Raw genomic sequence first — 16,560 nt, forward strand, 5'->3', positions numbered from 1 at the left:
TTCAAAAGAACTTTATAGCAATGAGAGATAATTTTTTCAAATTGACTATCAGTGTTAGATTATGTTTTTAGGATCAGTTAATTCTCAGGATTTGTATCATTGTCAACGCCATAACTAGTAAAGTAGGAGTAAAAAAAAACCATGGGTACCACATAAACTATGTACATAGCATAAACGTATTAAAAATTACTTTTCTAACACTTAAAAATTGGCAATAAGCTGATTTTGTTCTAGGGCAGAGACAATTGAAATTTTAAAATTCGGAATTAAGAAGAGTGCGCTTAAATGGACGTGCTCCGTAACTAGTATTTTGTCACCCTCCTCTCACAACAAAATTCGATTAATTTTAGGTGTTTCTCCCTCTAAAATTTGCATGTCCAGTTCTTGCCAAACCCCTCCATGCTAGTGGCAAAACCAGTTTGGGGTGACGTCTAATCCTTCAAAAACAGAAACGGCACAAGAAACATCCATTAGATATAGAGCTGGAAATACCTGGCTGGCTCGTGTGCCACACTTGCGCAAAATGTGAGGACAATGTTATCGCTACAGGCACTGTCTGCTTATGCCGTTTTTTTAAGGATCAGATGTCACTGAAAAAAAAAAAATTCTATTCTATACGTAATTCTATTTAAATAAACATGTATTTTTCCCCGGTAGATCGCAGTATATTTTTCTGAATGTTATGGGAGAAATTTACTCAAAAGGGGAAATTTTGCTGGACAAAGAGATACTCTTCGCACAAATATGGCAGATAAGCCCGTTTTCAGCAGCTCTGGCGCTGGTGTATTCGTGGCTCCCACAAGTGTGGGGTTGAAAGGGTCCGGAGCGAGTGTCATAATTTTTTGTTTTTTACGCTATAAAGTAAATATAGAGGGGGGTCCGCCGAAGGTCCCTGAACCAGGATGTGGGGGTCATGCGGTTATTGTCTAAAGACCGTTGGCAAAAACCTCAAAATTCTCTAAGGTCTTAACCAGGGCCGTCTTAAGAGCATCATGGGCCCCCGGGCAAAATGATTTTTCTGAGGCCCTACCAGGTGAATTTTCGAAAATCTCAACCAGATCCCATTTTTGTGAGTCCCAGGTGGGCCCATGACGGGGCAGCCCAGACGGCACTGGTCTTAACACGTTTTAAACCAGTGTTTCTCAACCACCGGGTCGCGACTGACCTGCCGTTTCCTTTTCCCCCATTCACGTTCCGTTAATCATGTGTTTAACCAGGCCTTGCACTTACAAAAATGAATGAAACCGGGCTTCCAAAGGTTGAGAACCACTGTTTTAAACGATTTCAATGCTAAAAGTAAGAATCCTGCTAAAAAACACCATTACAACCGCCATGATAAGTCATAAGCAAAAACGATATCGTTAGCGTCCTCTATAGTGATTTTGACCTACTACGAACAAAGAACATCACAATCACCACCAACATACTTTGTTTACCGGACGAGACGCCATCTAGTTTTGGCGGGAGTAAGCTCTCTACCGTTCGTACAACATGACATAGTTTTGAAATTCAACTATTCCGCGCCATTTTTTTTTGGATTGTTTATAATTTTTGTGATTTATTTTGTTTACGGATCGCGATCTCAAAGACTGTTCATATCGGCATATTTTCCCGTGATGTAGCGATATTTCGGAGATTTCTTCAGGTAAGTCCCTCAATAACCGATTATCGTTAGTTTTTTTCCGTGCACTATTTGTGAAACTGAAAAATAGTCCTCAGTGATGCATCGCAAATCACGATTTATTCCAATAATCCCGCATCCGTTCGCGTCCAAAATTATCACAAAACGAATATTATACGCTCAAATTTCGTCCGGGCCGGACGGAAATTAGGCTTAACGGGCGTTAATTACGCGTAATTCTGATTTCCCACGGCAGTGACGCCACAAAACTAACCCGTATGAAGAAGTCCGAAAACTAGGCTCAGTTTGGCGTGATTTACCCGATAATACCGTCGTGTAATGACTTGGAAATGACGATTTGATGTCCGAAATGTTGTATTTGAATACCGGCTTGATGGTTTCACGGTGATACCCGTCTTGAATTTGCCTCGTCCTAAAAAGCCATTGTCCTGTGGTGGCCGCCGGAAGTCGGTTCGGGTCTGGCTTCCGTGTTTTGATCGAAATCTGTTCGATCACTGAATAATATCGGCGATATTATTGATCGAATTCCGATCATTTAACTCTTCACGATGCATATTTTATTAGGATTCATCCCTCAATAATATTTTTTCCTTCCCCTATGTGTATATTAATCCCCCCTCTTCGTTTCCATATGATTTCAGTGACGTAGTTGATTCGCATCATGTCAACAAAGCAACCTATTGGCCGTCGGATGCTTTGATGATTTCCCATCGTGATTAATGTTTATGTTTTGGGAAAATAAAAATTCAATGTTCGGCTATATTATTATGTCGGGAATGGGGGGGGGGGAATGTAAATGTGGACTTGGCTCCGTAGTGTATTCATGGGCCCCCCCCCACCAAATCCTTCCGACATCCTGGAGCAGGGGGCCCTAGGCTGGGATCTGTGGCGTGGAGGGGGGGGGGCGACCCTCTCTCTGGTGTAAAAAAAACAAAACAAATAATGTTGAGAATCGTCCCGGTGTCATAGGGCTTGTGTCCTGTCAGCCCTCCCTTATGAGCGGCCATGGGTGTTTTATCCGCGGGTCTTGGGTTCCAGTCCCGGCTGCGGGTGAACTGTTACACCCGTTCAGCATTACTGGGTTGTAGCACTATGAATTTTTTCTGAAATATGAGTGACGGTGGTGCAATAAACATAAACTAACAAAGTCAAAACCTGGTCAAATGTGTAGGCCTATAGGCTTTTTTAGTAAACATTTTGAACTACCCACCCCTTATGTTTTTGATAGCTCTTGGGTAATTAGCATCTATTCATAATAATGTATCAAACATCCCCTTCTATGCCATGAATTTTATATTAAAATATACAATATTGAGTGGAAACATTTCAAGCCGCAGGTTCTTAACCAAAATCTGGCAGATGTTTCCGAGAGGGTCATTCAAATCCACTAACAGCCAGGGGATCTTGAGCTATGGGTCTCGCCGCTTCTGATTCATGGTGGGGGGGGGGGGGTCTCAGACATATCTACTTATAGCCTAGGTCTTTTGAGCTACAGTACCCAATCTTGATTTGCAGGGGCTCCTTAGATGAGTCGTATGAATCCACATGCAGTCCTGTGGCAAATGCACTGATGGTTTCACTAATTTTGAACAACATAAAGTCCCATGGGTTGCATAACTAATCTTGTTTATTTTGTGTCACACAGCTGAAAAAGGTTAAGAACCCGCGTGCTAAGTAAATCAATTTATGAAACAGCTTGAATTCCGTTATAACGATATTGAAGATTCCACTGAATTTTATTGTTACAACCGAAATCAAAGTTTTCAATAGAATACCAACTAAAGTAGAAACATAAAAAACTGTGTGTCAATTACCTATACTTTGTTTCTGAGACCTAAGGTTAGTATTCTAGGGTTAAGTATGAAAAATACAATTACACGTGCATTAACCCTCAACTAATATTGGGAAAATTTTGTGCGTAACTGACATCATGGTGCCATTGTGTCCCCAGCAAGTATTTACCGATTCTTGAAGGGATACTGAGCGATCCATGAAAATAACCTATTTTTGCTTTCTGAAATGGACTTGTTTGAACTTTCACTGCTCACCTATAACCCCCATCCTTTCTTACTATTTTGTTCCTGTATTGTATTGCAACAAACAACAGTGAACTATATTGTGAAGCGTGAGTGTAGCTTTTTTAAATCCAATTGATGGGACGTCTACGCCAGGCCTGTAGCTAGAAATTTTGATTTTAGGGGACCAAAGTGATAGAACCATCTGTGATTTGGCTATCTTTTCCCCCTTTTTTTGGTCATTTTCTCACATTTCAGGGGAGGCAGACCCCAAGTCCCCCCTCTACAGCCTTGGTCTACGCTTGTCTTTCTCATTCATGCCTTGACAAAGATGAGTTTCTTTCTCAAGTGGTGGGAAAATGAGCAGTGCGTGCCAGATGACCCCACCACGCCAGTTAAGTGCTAAAATACCATACATGAAGTTATTTCACTATGATTATGCTGACTCCATTTGACCACTTTATTATGTCGGGAATGGAAGAAAATGTAAATGCAGACTTGGCTCTGTGGTGCTTTCATGCCCCTCTCCACACATCTTGGAGCAGGGGCTCCTAGTTAGGATCTTCGGCAGGATCCCCTCTGTAGTGTAAAAAAACAAAACAAAAGATGATGAGAATTGTAGCAGGGGCCCCAGGGCTTGTGCCTTGTCAGCCCTCCCTTATGAGGGAAATGGGTATTTTATCCAAAGGTCTTGAGCTTGAGTCCCGGCCATGAGTGTATACCCCAAAGCAGAATGTTTTGAGATGTTCTGCAACGAGCCCTCAGCTGACTGAAAATGTTCTGCGGTAAAAATTCGAATATACATAATAGCGTTTTTCTACACTTTTCTTAAAATTCTTCCAGATTGTTCTGCAACAACACTGGTTGTTCTGTGACATACGTCACACATTTCGGCATATTCTGCTTTGGGGAGTGTATATAGTTCAGGCTATCTTAGTAAGTACAGCTCATGTTCCAGTATATTCAGGTGTTGAACCAAACTGAAAATGTGAAAAACTGGTCAATGTATATATGGTTTTTTAATAAAAATCTTGAAATGGTCACCACCCCCCCCCCCCCCCCCCCCAATGTTGATGTTTTTAAAAGTTCTCGGAAAAAGATGTGGCAATTCACAATAATGTCTCGTACATATTTTATTTTAAAATATGCTATATTTTGAATGGAAACAGGTTAAGCGATTCAAATTTATGGAACATCTATAATATATTACAATCAAACTCAATTTTAACACCATTGAATATTCCGCTGAGTTTTGTTGGTCAAAGTTTTCAATACTTTTCTAAGCATGAAATGTACAGTGAAATGAATTGAAATACAATACGTGAAGTTGCTATTTCATTATGATTATGCTGATCCCTCTATTTGACTATATTGTACAGACAAGGTTCATCGAACTTCTGTCACCAGATTTACCCTCTCGTGCAGATCTCTAGGGTTCTTCACTAGGGACTTGATGATGCATGGAAACTCACAGGAACAAGGATTTGAGATAAAAAAAGCTGTTTTATTTACATCAACTAGAATGCCTGCTAAACTACTGCAGCCTTCTGAACATGCGTCTTCTCACTTCGAATTCTTCTCTCTGAGCCCTTTTGAATCTTGCTCTTCTATTCAAACATTCGCTTGTCACATATACCTTACATGTGTTAACCAGTCTTTTCAAATTTCTACACTTCGTGACATTGCCTCCCCCCACCCCCGTCGACAGTTGCTCATTAACATTTCCAGTTTATAGTGTTTTTCCGCTAACAATTTTTTTTCACAATGTGTTTTTTTAAAACGTTATTAGTGGTATTCACTGTATAAAGTACAGGCTCACCTACAAAAACTCCGGTTTTTTTGCTAAAAATCATTTGTTAACCTGCACCCCCCTTCCCCTTATATAGTCTTTAGCAAAACACATTTTGTTTTGGAAATTATTAAAAAATTACAGGCCGAATACAAGGATTTTTTTGCATGGGAGAAGAGAATGCTATCATTAGAGGCCGGATTATATGCTCTAAAAATATGCACTTAAAAATGAAAAATATGTACTTAAAAATGCAAAAATATTCACTGAAAAATGCAACAATATGCACTTAAAATATAAATGTGCACTTAAAATGCCAAAATATGCATTAAACACCCCAGAATATGCTCTAGAAATTTAAAAAAAGTCAAAAATTCCAAAATATGTACAAAAAAAAAGAATATGCATTAAAAAAATCATTATGCAAAAAAAGCAGAATGTGTTTTAAAAGGCATCTTTTCTATTTCTTAGTGCATAGGTATTCATTTACAAAAAAATATCCCCTCATATATAACCTCTGACAATAAAGTTCGGTGAATAGTCCTGTAACATTAACGTAGATGAAATGTTAACGAAAGTTACCGTACTGTCCTTTGAAATAGTCACCTCCCATTACTATGCACCGCTGAGATCTCCTATACATGTCCTGGAAACTTTGCAAGAAGTCTTGTTTTGGGATGGAGTTCGAAAGCCTCGTCACGTTTTGTTGGATGTCAGGAATATCGTCAAATCTCTTTCCTTTCGAAGCGAGTTTGAGTCGTGGGAATAGGAAGAAGTCTGGAGGATTGAGATCTGGCGAGTGTGGTGGATGTTCAATTTGCACCACCCCCTTTTTTGCCAAAAACTGTTTGATGATATTGGCTGTGTGGGGGCGAGCATTGTCGTGAACAAGAAACCATGAACCTTGTTGTGCGTACTGAGGTCGTACCCTGCGTAGACATTTCATGAAACTCGTCAAAATTCCAGTGTACCTTGCAGCATTCATCGTCGTTCCCTCGGGTAGAAATTCCTTGTGGATAATGCTTTGACTATCAGAAAAGGTGATTAGCATCGTTTTGATGTGTGATTTTTCTGCTCTGACCTTTTTCCGACGAGGTGATGCAGGGGAACGCCATTCCATGCTTTGCTGTTTCGTTTCAGGGTCGTACCTGAGACACCAGGACTCATCCTCAGTGACGATACAGTTCAAGAAATTTAGTGTTGCATCCGCCGTTTTGACAAAATCCTGTGAAGCCTGTAAATGTACCTGCTTCTGAGCGTCAGTCATGCGATGTGGCACAAGAAGACAATACGCCTTTCGCATCCCTAAATTCTGGGTAACGATTTGTCGCATGTATTCACGGTTAATCTGCAGTTCATCAGCTATCATGCGCACAGTTAATCGACAATCTTTCGTGATCATTTTCATCACTTTCTCAATGCTTTTGTCACTGACGGAGGTCGTCGGTCTTCCGCTACGGGGGTTTCAGAAACACTTTCCCGGCCTTCCCTAAAACAGGCGAACCACCCGTACACACACTTCATGGACAGTGCTTGATTTTCATAAACACGTACCAGCATCGCGTGAGTTTCTTTCGGTGTTTTGCCAAGCTTAAAACAAAACTTTAAATTGATCTTTTGTTTGTTAATTTTCCTGTTCTCAGTTAAGAACCAACGCACTATACAAGCACTTTGTAAAACAAGTCTTTCAGGGAACACAAACAACGGTGGCGGCAGATGGTCAACACCTGCTGCTACGCATGTGCAGCGTTTTGTTTCGCCAGTGTTGTCAGATCGGCCGTTCTGACTTCATTCACCGAACTTTATTGTCAGAGGTTGTATATGCCGCATATGCAAATAACTTAAAATTAATTTTAAAAATAAATAACGTGATTCCTCACACGTTATTTATAAAATAATTATATTTTTAATTTGATATTAGAATTTAATTAGCACGATATTAGAATATTAATTACTAAGCATATAAATCTGTAATTAGATGTATACAAACTATTTTTATATTATTTAATATGTACATTGATAGGTAACGTTGCAAATAGCATATTCACTAAAACCTGTCGGGTTGGGTTTTTCTAGAAAAAACCCAGGTTTTGCCAACCCTGTTCCGCACTGCTAGGTTCTAGTATTATGAATTTTTTTGGAAATCTGCGTGACAGGGGTCCAGTAGAAATAAACTAAAAATGTGAAAAACTGGACAAACTTGTATAGGTTTTTAATGAACATTTTGAACACCCCCTGATGTTTGTAACGGCTCCTTGAATATCATTAAAGTTTATATTTATAATAGCATGTCAAAAACATCCCCTTCTATATCATGAATTTTAGATTAAAATACTTTTTTGAGTGCACTTATAACATACCCCAGTTATAACATACGGTTGTGTAATCCTTGAAATTTGACCCATTAGCATCCATATATTTTTATGTCTATTGTATTGTAACATACCCTACTTGAAGCATGCACTGTGGACATAACATACCAACAGAATGGTCTTAACCGAGAAAATAATTTGGATATAACATGCTGCAAAATTTTCGTAGAAAAATTTAAAAGAATATTATTTTTTTTGTGAAAAACCACGTTTGTTGCCTAAATTGTTTTTTGATCTCAAGCCTAGATGTAAAAGTTAATGTTCTCAGATGTTTCATGACCTGCCATTAAAAAAATTTAAATTGGCAATTCTTGGACAGTATATTTCAGTACTTGTACCAGTGTCATAGGAGCAATATGAAACAAAGAAACAGCGATATTAAACACAAAACATGTATACATTTTGTATCATACGTCTTATAGAACTGAATACGTCAAAGAACTGACTAGCCTAGTTTGACAAGTTCGAAATGACCATTAAAATAGACCTACAGTTTAGGAAAAGAAGTCAAATTTTCTTTTGCTTCAAAGCTGAGACTTTTTTTTTTTTGCTGCTAAATCTCACAGACGTTTTAAAGACAGCAATTGGACAGCATCACATTCTTGTTGTTCTAACCACTTTATAGCCATCTTGAGGCAGTGAATTTGCAGACTAGAACGCTTTCGGTTAACCAATGTTTCAGTTGATCAGTGTTTGGATAATCTGTGCTCTACTGATATGGTGCTCACATAAAATAATATTGAAAATATCACATACAACGAATCATCATGTTTATGATTTTTGGATGTAGCAGAGTTGTTGATGAGAATTGCATTTTTTTCACAGAATTCCATGAAATCAAAAGTTTGCTTTCAGTGTGAAACTCCAAGTGTGATGCAGGCTACTTTCATATGTTCTGAGAAAGACTACAGATGTGTTTTGTTAACGGACACCATCTATAGCTACTATTACTTCACACATACATGCACCTTTTACACATTACTCTGTGGAATTTCTAACCTATCCATATATGCTAGAATGGGTGTCATGAGTGTATGTGTGCTCCATAACGTGTTTATGTTGTCAGAGTTGTGTTTGTTTTTTATTGTGCTGGTGCTGCCATCTGTTTTCCATATTTTGCAGTGTTTATGGTAATTGTCTGAAGTTTTTTGTTATAATAAGTATCATGTTGAAGGTCTGAATGCTCTCTACAGAGAAACTTTTTCAACCAAACTCGTTATATCACTAGAGTTCTGCAAAATGAATGGTGGGGGTTAAATCAGGATTTTTTCGACTGTATTCAAGTCTTTCTGGGGACCACCTATCCCATCTTTGTGGACCATAGGTTGGCAAACACTCAGATCTGCCAACTCTCTGGAGACTCCGGACTTTTTTACTCTTATTCTCTCTCTCTCTCTCCAGAATTTTTAGAAATTTCTCCTGATTTTAGCCAAAAATAAGATTTTTTCTCGATTATAGTGGAAAAATTAAAATCCTTAACTGCACGTATGTCCTTCTCAGAGTACGCTTTGCTGGATGAAGAGTAATTTAGAGTTACTGGATGATCTCACGAACGGTAAAAATCGCATAGCTCTTGATGGGTGGCGTTTTTTTCTGGTACAAAACGAGTTCTTCTGTGAAAAATGGCTGGACCGACAACTGTGTGTGTGTGTGTGTGTGGTCGTGTGTCTCGTTCCGTCATCTTTGGTGTGGGGCAATAATCATGCTCATCTGGCATCAGCCTTTCTTTTTTTTCTCTTTTTTTTAGACTGCTTTCCGATCTGACCAAAATTTTATTCCATATAAAAATTAATCTTCGTCTGTTTATACACTTAATAAACTCATTTATTTTTACCTAAAAGTTTCTTAGCTCAGGTTGCATAAATCCTTACTTTTAAAGAGTATTTTCAGTCAAAGCACAGCTGGCAGGACTTGATACCCAAAGCATTTGTTTTGCATGTTTCGATATAGCTTCTATTAGAAAACCATTGTATTATAATTTATAAGTGCTAGTAAAAATACTATATCATAGTCAGACTGAGTCGTTCTTACTATACAATAACAGTAAGTTGTAGGAGTGTCTTACGCATCATATGTATATATATACACACGCCAGTACTGCCAAATTGAAGGGCGTTTTAGTCCTACAATTTAGTATTTCGATTGCTAGATATATTCTAATGCTATGCACAATAAGAGTATTGTTTTAAGTATCTGTGTACACATATGTAAGGTAAAAAAATTTTAATTGAAGAATATCAAATCATTCCATGGTGTTTTCTTCAGTGTTTATGCTATGCTCTATTTAAATTGTATATTTTACAAGGAAAAAAAACATATATTGTCCAAAATAATTCTGTTGAGAGTAGAAAATTATTTTATGATCATATTAAGTACTCATTCTTTGTATAACATAGTCACTTTAAATATTACGTGCAATTAGCATGTGGTGCATTTCCAATGGAAATTTTTAAAATTGAAAAGTAGTATTTGAGGTTTTTGATGTGACAGCTTAAATCGTGGTTTAAACTATCAAAAACCTGCCAACCGTGCTGATAACTTTCTTAATGAAAGCAGTCAAGATTCAGCTGACAGGCAGCACATTCTTTCTCTTTTTATAAAAACTTGAGGGACAAAGTTGAAGAATTGTGAATATTCCTTGCAAATATGACAATTCTGCATTATAAAACTTGTATGATTATTGATGCAGGTGAGAACATTGAACAATATAACAAAAAGAAAACTGTACATGTACAGTCGAACCACGAAGAAAAGGGCATATAAATGCCCTGACGAGCTCCGTGGTCGATAAGAAGGGTTGGCAAAAACAATCAGGAAAACAAAATGAAAAAGTCGGGGGAAAAACAACACATAAATTGATTCTATTATAAAGAGGAAAAAGGAAGAAATATACTAAATCTCAGATGGCTGTTGTGTTAAATAGATTTTTAGACGGGTCTTCAACATGCATAGGCTATTGATTTCTCTTAAAGCAGCAGGTAGCATATTCCAGCATCGTGGGTCCGTAGTATTTATATTGTTGAAAAGCATATTAGTGCAAGCTGCAGCGGGGTAAAGTACGTCACATCTACGGGTATTATATTCATGGTTAATAGAAGTCAGTTGTATAATATCTGAGAACATGTGGAGTTTTATTGCCTTAAACATAAAAATTGAAAGAAGATAATCGTGGAGTATATGAACAGGAAGGATATTAGTAATATTGGAGGGGGAATGATGAGAAATTGTTCTCAGGAAGCATCTCTGGATGGTGGCTAAACTATTCAGGTTTTCAGATGCTGTAGGACCCCAAATCAAGTGACAGTAAGTGAGTATAGGAAGTATAAGAGTGTTGTACAGTAAAAGTTTAATTTTTAACAGAATGATAGTGGATAATTTGGCAATGACGCTCGTTGCCTGTCTCATTTTAATACGGGTAGTATGTATATAGTCGTCCCATTTTAAGTGAGAATTGAAAATCACACCCAGGAATTTTACTGAAGAATTATATTGAATTTCAAAGTTATTTATGGTAACTGGTTGGATAGCAAGAGGAATTGGCTTATTAATTTGTCAAAATAAGATACTTTTGGTTTTTATGTGGTTCATTGTTAAAGAATTTCAACAAAACCAATCGAAAATTTTGTTGGCATAGTGGTTAGTAACAAAAATTAACTCTTCAACTGTGGAAGAGGATATAAGGAGACTTGTGTCATCCACGTACAAAATCAAATCAAGGCCACCCCGATCAAATTCAGTATCACCCAAGGAGACCACCAGATCATTTACATATTGTTTATCTTAATTTTTCCCCTGTTCATCACAAGATCATAACTTTGCAAAATCCCAAAATAGTCACTTTGACTGATTGATGTTTTATAGTTTTGTGCTAAAAACTATCCCCTAGTAATAATAACAAAATTATTTTAAGCCATCAAAATGTATTAAAAAATTTTTCATTTTTTTGAGCAGGAATTATTAATTAAAATTACAGCTGAAACAATTACCCACGTTTACTAAAAGTAAAAAAACACAAGGAGTTTAAAAACTAATTCACACTCATTTTTCAAAGATTTTGAATTAATCTGCATTTGTAGCCATTTCTTAATGATAAGCAAGGCTGCAATATCCACAGAAACATTGTCAATAAATTATAAAAATGATGTGACAATATCATTTTCATGACACACGTCAAGAAAGTACCTAATTTTCCATTTTCAGCAGAAAAAAAATGGTAGAATCTTATTAAAAATTTAGAGAAAACAAAATATAAAAGGAAAGAATATACTAAAAAAATTTTTTTGATATGAAAAAAAAATTGACTTGTCAATCTTGGGTTTAAATTTGCCTGGCCCTCTTAACGCATGCGTCTACTTGGGTGCCAAAGTAGAATGTTTTGCAACAAGCCCCCAGCTGACTGGGAATGTTCTGCGGCACAAATTCAATAATAGTGTTTTATACAATTTTCTTGTCTTCTAGATTGTTCTGAGACAGGGCCATCATTTCAACTGCTTCCAGGGGAGGGCAAAGAACATGTACGTATATATATATATGTACACCATTTTTGGTGTATTTTTAAAAGCCAGAGAGACGGCTGTTGCCCCCCAAATATATAGGCCCCACGGGCCTATTCTGAGACAAACGCCACAGTTTCCAGCATATTCTGCTTTGGGACAGTTGGGTATGGCCAGGAGGCCCCAAGTGCTTAGGGACCTTGTATTAGTAAGATTAAAATTTTTAAAAAAACTAATTTTTTATAACAGTGTAAAAGATTCTGAATTATTGATAACTGGCAATTACACTTTAATATGGGGATTAATGAACAAAAAAAAATTAGGGGACTTCGTCACAGACCTTCTTTCTATTCTAAAGCCTGGCTTCCTCACCCAAAGCAGAATATGGCAAAATCTGTGGCACATGTCTCAGAACAATTGGTGCTACTGCAGAAGAATCTGGAAGAATTTTAAGAAAAAGTGCAAAAAACACTATTATGGGGATTTTAAGGGCAGAACTTTTCCTAGTCAGCCGAGGGTTCATTGTAGAACTATGCAAAACATTCTGTCTTGGAGTGGGCAAGCTCTGTCGATGAGACCACTAAAAAAAGTTGGCTTTTAATTGCTTAGCTGGATAAAATATTTTCCCAAAAGAAGACCAATGTATAAAAGTTTTGTATTTTTTTGATGCATTTATATTTTCGTTGGCCTTCTTTTGTGATTCTATTAGAAGAAAGATTATTTACTCTTCTGTGAGACATTTTGTTTTTTTTTAATGGCTGTTTTAACTCAATATTTTCTCACCAAATTATAGGTTCGATATTGAAGAATTCTACTTCAGTTACCATGGTTTTTCTCCTTACCACCTAATACAGACATCTTCAACACGTTGCTCGCAAGCACCACGGTGCTCCCTTAATCCCCCAGAGTGCTCGATGATCGCACCCAATTTCGCACTCGTGAACACTTGATCAACATTCCAATTAAACACCTTGTACCAGCTACATTCATCATAGGATTGAAATCATTGTGATTTCATGCATTCGTATGCCAAACTTGTCATAAGGGTGCTCTTCTTTTGATGATGGGTACAGGCAGTGTTCGTGACTAGAAAAAGGTTGAAGACCTCTGACCTAATATGACAGTCATGTTGCTGCCACTTTTGATTTATTATGTATCGTGACTTGAGGCAGAACAATTGAACTCCCTAATACAGTTCGAGCATACAGAAATTTTAGAGATGGCAGCAATGCATATTAGTCATATTTGTTGATTGTGCTATTGTGTGCTTGAAAATTGATTTTTTTGGTGAATTTTATTTGAAATAAGGGCAAAATTCCTAAAAACCAACAAATTCTATAAAAAGAAAAACTTTGAAATGCCTCCTAAATATGTGACAAAGAACTAAAAACACTGAAACCTTTGGCTTTTGTACAGGTTAACAAAAACATTGTTCTATTTATGGAACATTAGTCTTAGTTTCAATTTTTAACAATAATAACAAGGGCTTGATAGATAGGCATCACACAGTCTAAAATTTTGCATGCATGATTATTAAATTCGTGTCTGAAGACAATGTAGAATTTTCTAAATTTATGTTAGTGCATTAACGAATCTTAAAGGGCATCGCCAAGTTTCCAGAAACTTTAAAAAAATTTAAGTTTGGCTCTCCTAAAAACATTTCATAGGCACCTAATTTTTTTTTGATCTGTCAAGCTCTGATAAAGAAAAACCCTATTTTTATTCAAATAGTAATTGAGCATGGTGTGCATGTTAGTAACAGAAGGTTTCTCAGAAAGTTTTTAGCAGTAGTAGACATTTTCATTCAGGGATAATGCTTTTGTATTTATATTTTCAGAGTGGGGTAGCCCAGTTCAATAAGACATCCATCTAATGTACCAAAGGATGTTCTGAGGTTTCATGAGTTAGAAACCAGGTCAGTCCATGTCAGAGTATTTCCTGACCAGAGGTACTACTCCCACTAGTGGAAGAGGGATGGCACCAAGAAAACCACATAAGCTATGGCTACCGCAAAAAGTCTTGCACCGAAAGGTTAACACATCAACCTATTCGGGGCATATGAAACAACAGCCCAGCCGTTCGGAGTCGGCTTTAAACTGTAGGTCCCGGTCTAATTAGCCCTTGTGTGGATGACCGTAGTGTGTCAATTATGATACCAACTGATAAATGTTTTTTATTGGTTGATTGGTACTCAGCCCAGGTTATTTATATTCAGTGTAGGGAATTATTTCATGCACTTTACTGATTTTTCTTTCGGTAATGGGTGTAGGGAATTATTTCATGCACTTTACTGGTTTTACTTTCAGGAAACAAATTGAGTAGTGGCCGCTCTTTTTTGAAAGAGCGAAGTTGTTTTTCAGTTTTAGGCCAGCATTACACTATAAAAGTTTTATTAAAGTTCTTTCACAAAGCTTGAAAAATGCAACCAACAATCTTGATAAGATTATTGGTTGTTTTTCAAGTTTTGTAAAAGATATTTTATCAAACTTTTATAGTGTAATCCTGGCTTTAGAGTTAGCCAGTCACCTATGTATGATATCTATAGATGTCATACACATATGCTCTGTTACAAAAGGTGTCAAGATTACTGGTTAAACTAAAGTATTGTTTTTTGCATAAAATGTGTTTCAGCTTTTTCAGCATCTGGTGGAAGTTGGTTCAATTTACAACTGGTGGTCTTCTCTTTCTATCATGAAACCTGGATGGTATTTTTTTCCCTGAATATTCTCAGGGAAAATGGACTACTTACATCACTAGGACGTGTTGGTTGAGGCCTGTCTATGCTATTGGTTGTGATTGTGTATGTGCGTGTGTGGGTTCATAGGTGTTGGAAGAGTTTTAGACCTGGGGTTCTCAGCTTGAGCTTTATGCAGGAAATTATTAATTGTGAATAAATTCAGGATTGCTCAAATTTGTTTATAAAAATAGTATGGGTGCTTGAGCACTGTCGCGTCTGTGTGGGTCATAAGCTTCCACATGACTGCTTGAAAGGGGGAGGGGGGGATCAGTCACATGTATGACAAATTTACAATATTTAAGTATTTATTTATAATGAACTGCAATTTAAATACATATAAGTTGAATTGGGGTGACAAAATGTTGATTTTGTTGCAGAAAATTTAGTATAAAATTCACTATGATAGATGGGTCATTTCTAAAAAAGTGTGCATTCAACATTTTTCAAATGAAAAATTCAAAGGCCAATTTAGAAACAAAATTGATCTCAAATTATAGCCAATGACTAAGTTTAATATTTCATAAATATTTTTCATTTTTATTTTTTTTGTAGTAATATTTTCTGGGTTTTATGACTGATAGTCATGGATTTTGTCCACTCGGTTACAAAAACAAATATCACTGTAAATGAAAAAATCAGCATGATTATTTCTACTGTTTTTACCCCTTAAAATAATGAAATAAACTTATTTCTCGCACGTTTGCTGAAAAAAAGTTTCAAATTTTTTATTATTTTGATGGTTTTTCATCATTTTTTTGAAATACCATGTAGAGAAGTATTTTTTACATATATTTAACTACTTAAAATCATATTTTTGTTTATTTTTGACGGACAATTGGGTTGGTAATTTATAATTTAATATCTTAGTTTGAAGTGCTCTTTAGTTTTTTGCCTGTGAACTGCAAAAATGCTTCCCGTAACAGAGTGGACATCATTGTAATAAGAGTGGACAGAAATGTTTAACTGAGACAACAATATCTCAAATATTCTAAATAGGTTATGTAAATACACTTTTATTTTCTCAAAAATTATGTACAAAATGTTACAGGTGTCCCAGAGAGTCTTCCATAACTTTTGAAAAATATCCATGCCATAAGGAAATTCAAAAAACACAAGTTCCTCTCTCCCCTTGTAGATCAAATTTTGAATTTTAAAATCTGGTCAAAGTGGACACTGGACTCGTTCAGCTGTATATTATATTGTCAGGATGATTTTTCTTTTACTTGAAATTTTTTTGGTGAAATTGAAAAGTAGTTTGATGTTGGTATAAATCTTGTGTTTGTGCCTCTCACATTGGTAATCCAAAGTGGATTGGAGGGGGGGGGGGATTGAGCCCGGAAACAAAAATAATATAAGAAAATGAAGGTTCTGTCCATAAAATGCAGGATGTATTGTCATGTAATGACCTTTGCTCATGCTAAAATGCCACTTTTTACACATCTTCCTGGATCTGTGCCTGGAAGATATCATTAAAATCATTCCAATTTTGACGATCTTTAATACAGTGGAACT

At 36.6% G+C, this 16,560-nt stretch overlaps 1 protein-coding gene across 1 annotated transcript in view; it reads left to right on the plus strand.

The window, feature by feature from the left end:
- Positions 1 to 1,389: 1,389 nt before the first annotated feature.
- LOC149070465 (dual specificity tyrosine-phosphorylation-regulated kinase 1B-like) overlaps positions 1,390 to 16,560 on the plus strand; it is a 113,397-nt gene continuing 98,226 nt past the window's right edge. Inside the window, exon 1 of the mRNA XM_089249171.1 lies at positions 1,390 to 1,645. The gene's annotated coding sequence lies outside the window, so the exon portion shown is untranslated. The remainder of the gene's footprint in view (positions 1,646 to 16,560) is intronic.

Source organism: Pholcus phalangioides, unplaced genomic scaffold (genome assembly GCF_987345545.1).
Source record: "Pholcus phalangioides strain wild (caught in Gottingen) unplaced genomic scaffold, Ppha-v1.0 ptg000021l_1, whole genome shotgun sequence".
In the NCBI taxonomy this organism is placed as follows: Eukaryota; Metazoa; Arthropoda; class Arachnida; order Araneae; family Pholcidae; genus Pholcus; species Pholcus phalangioides.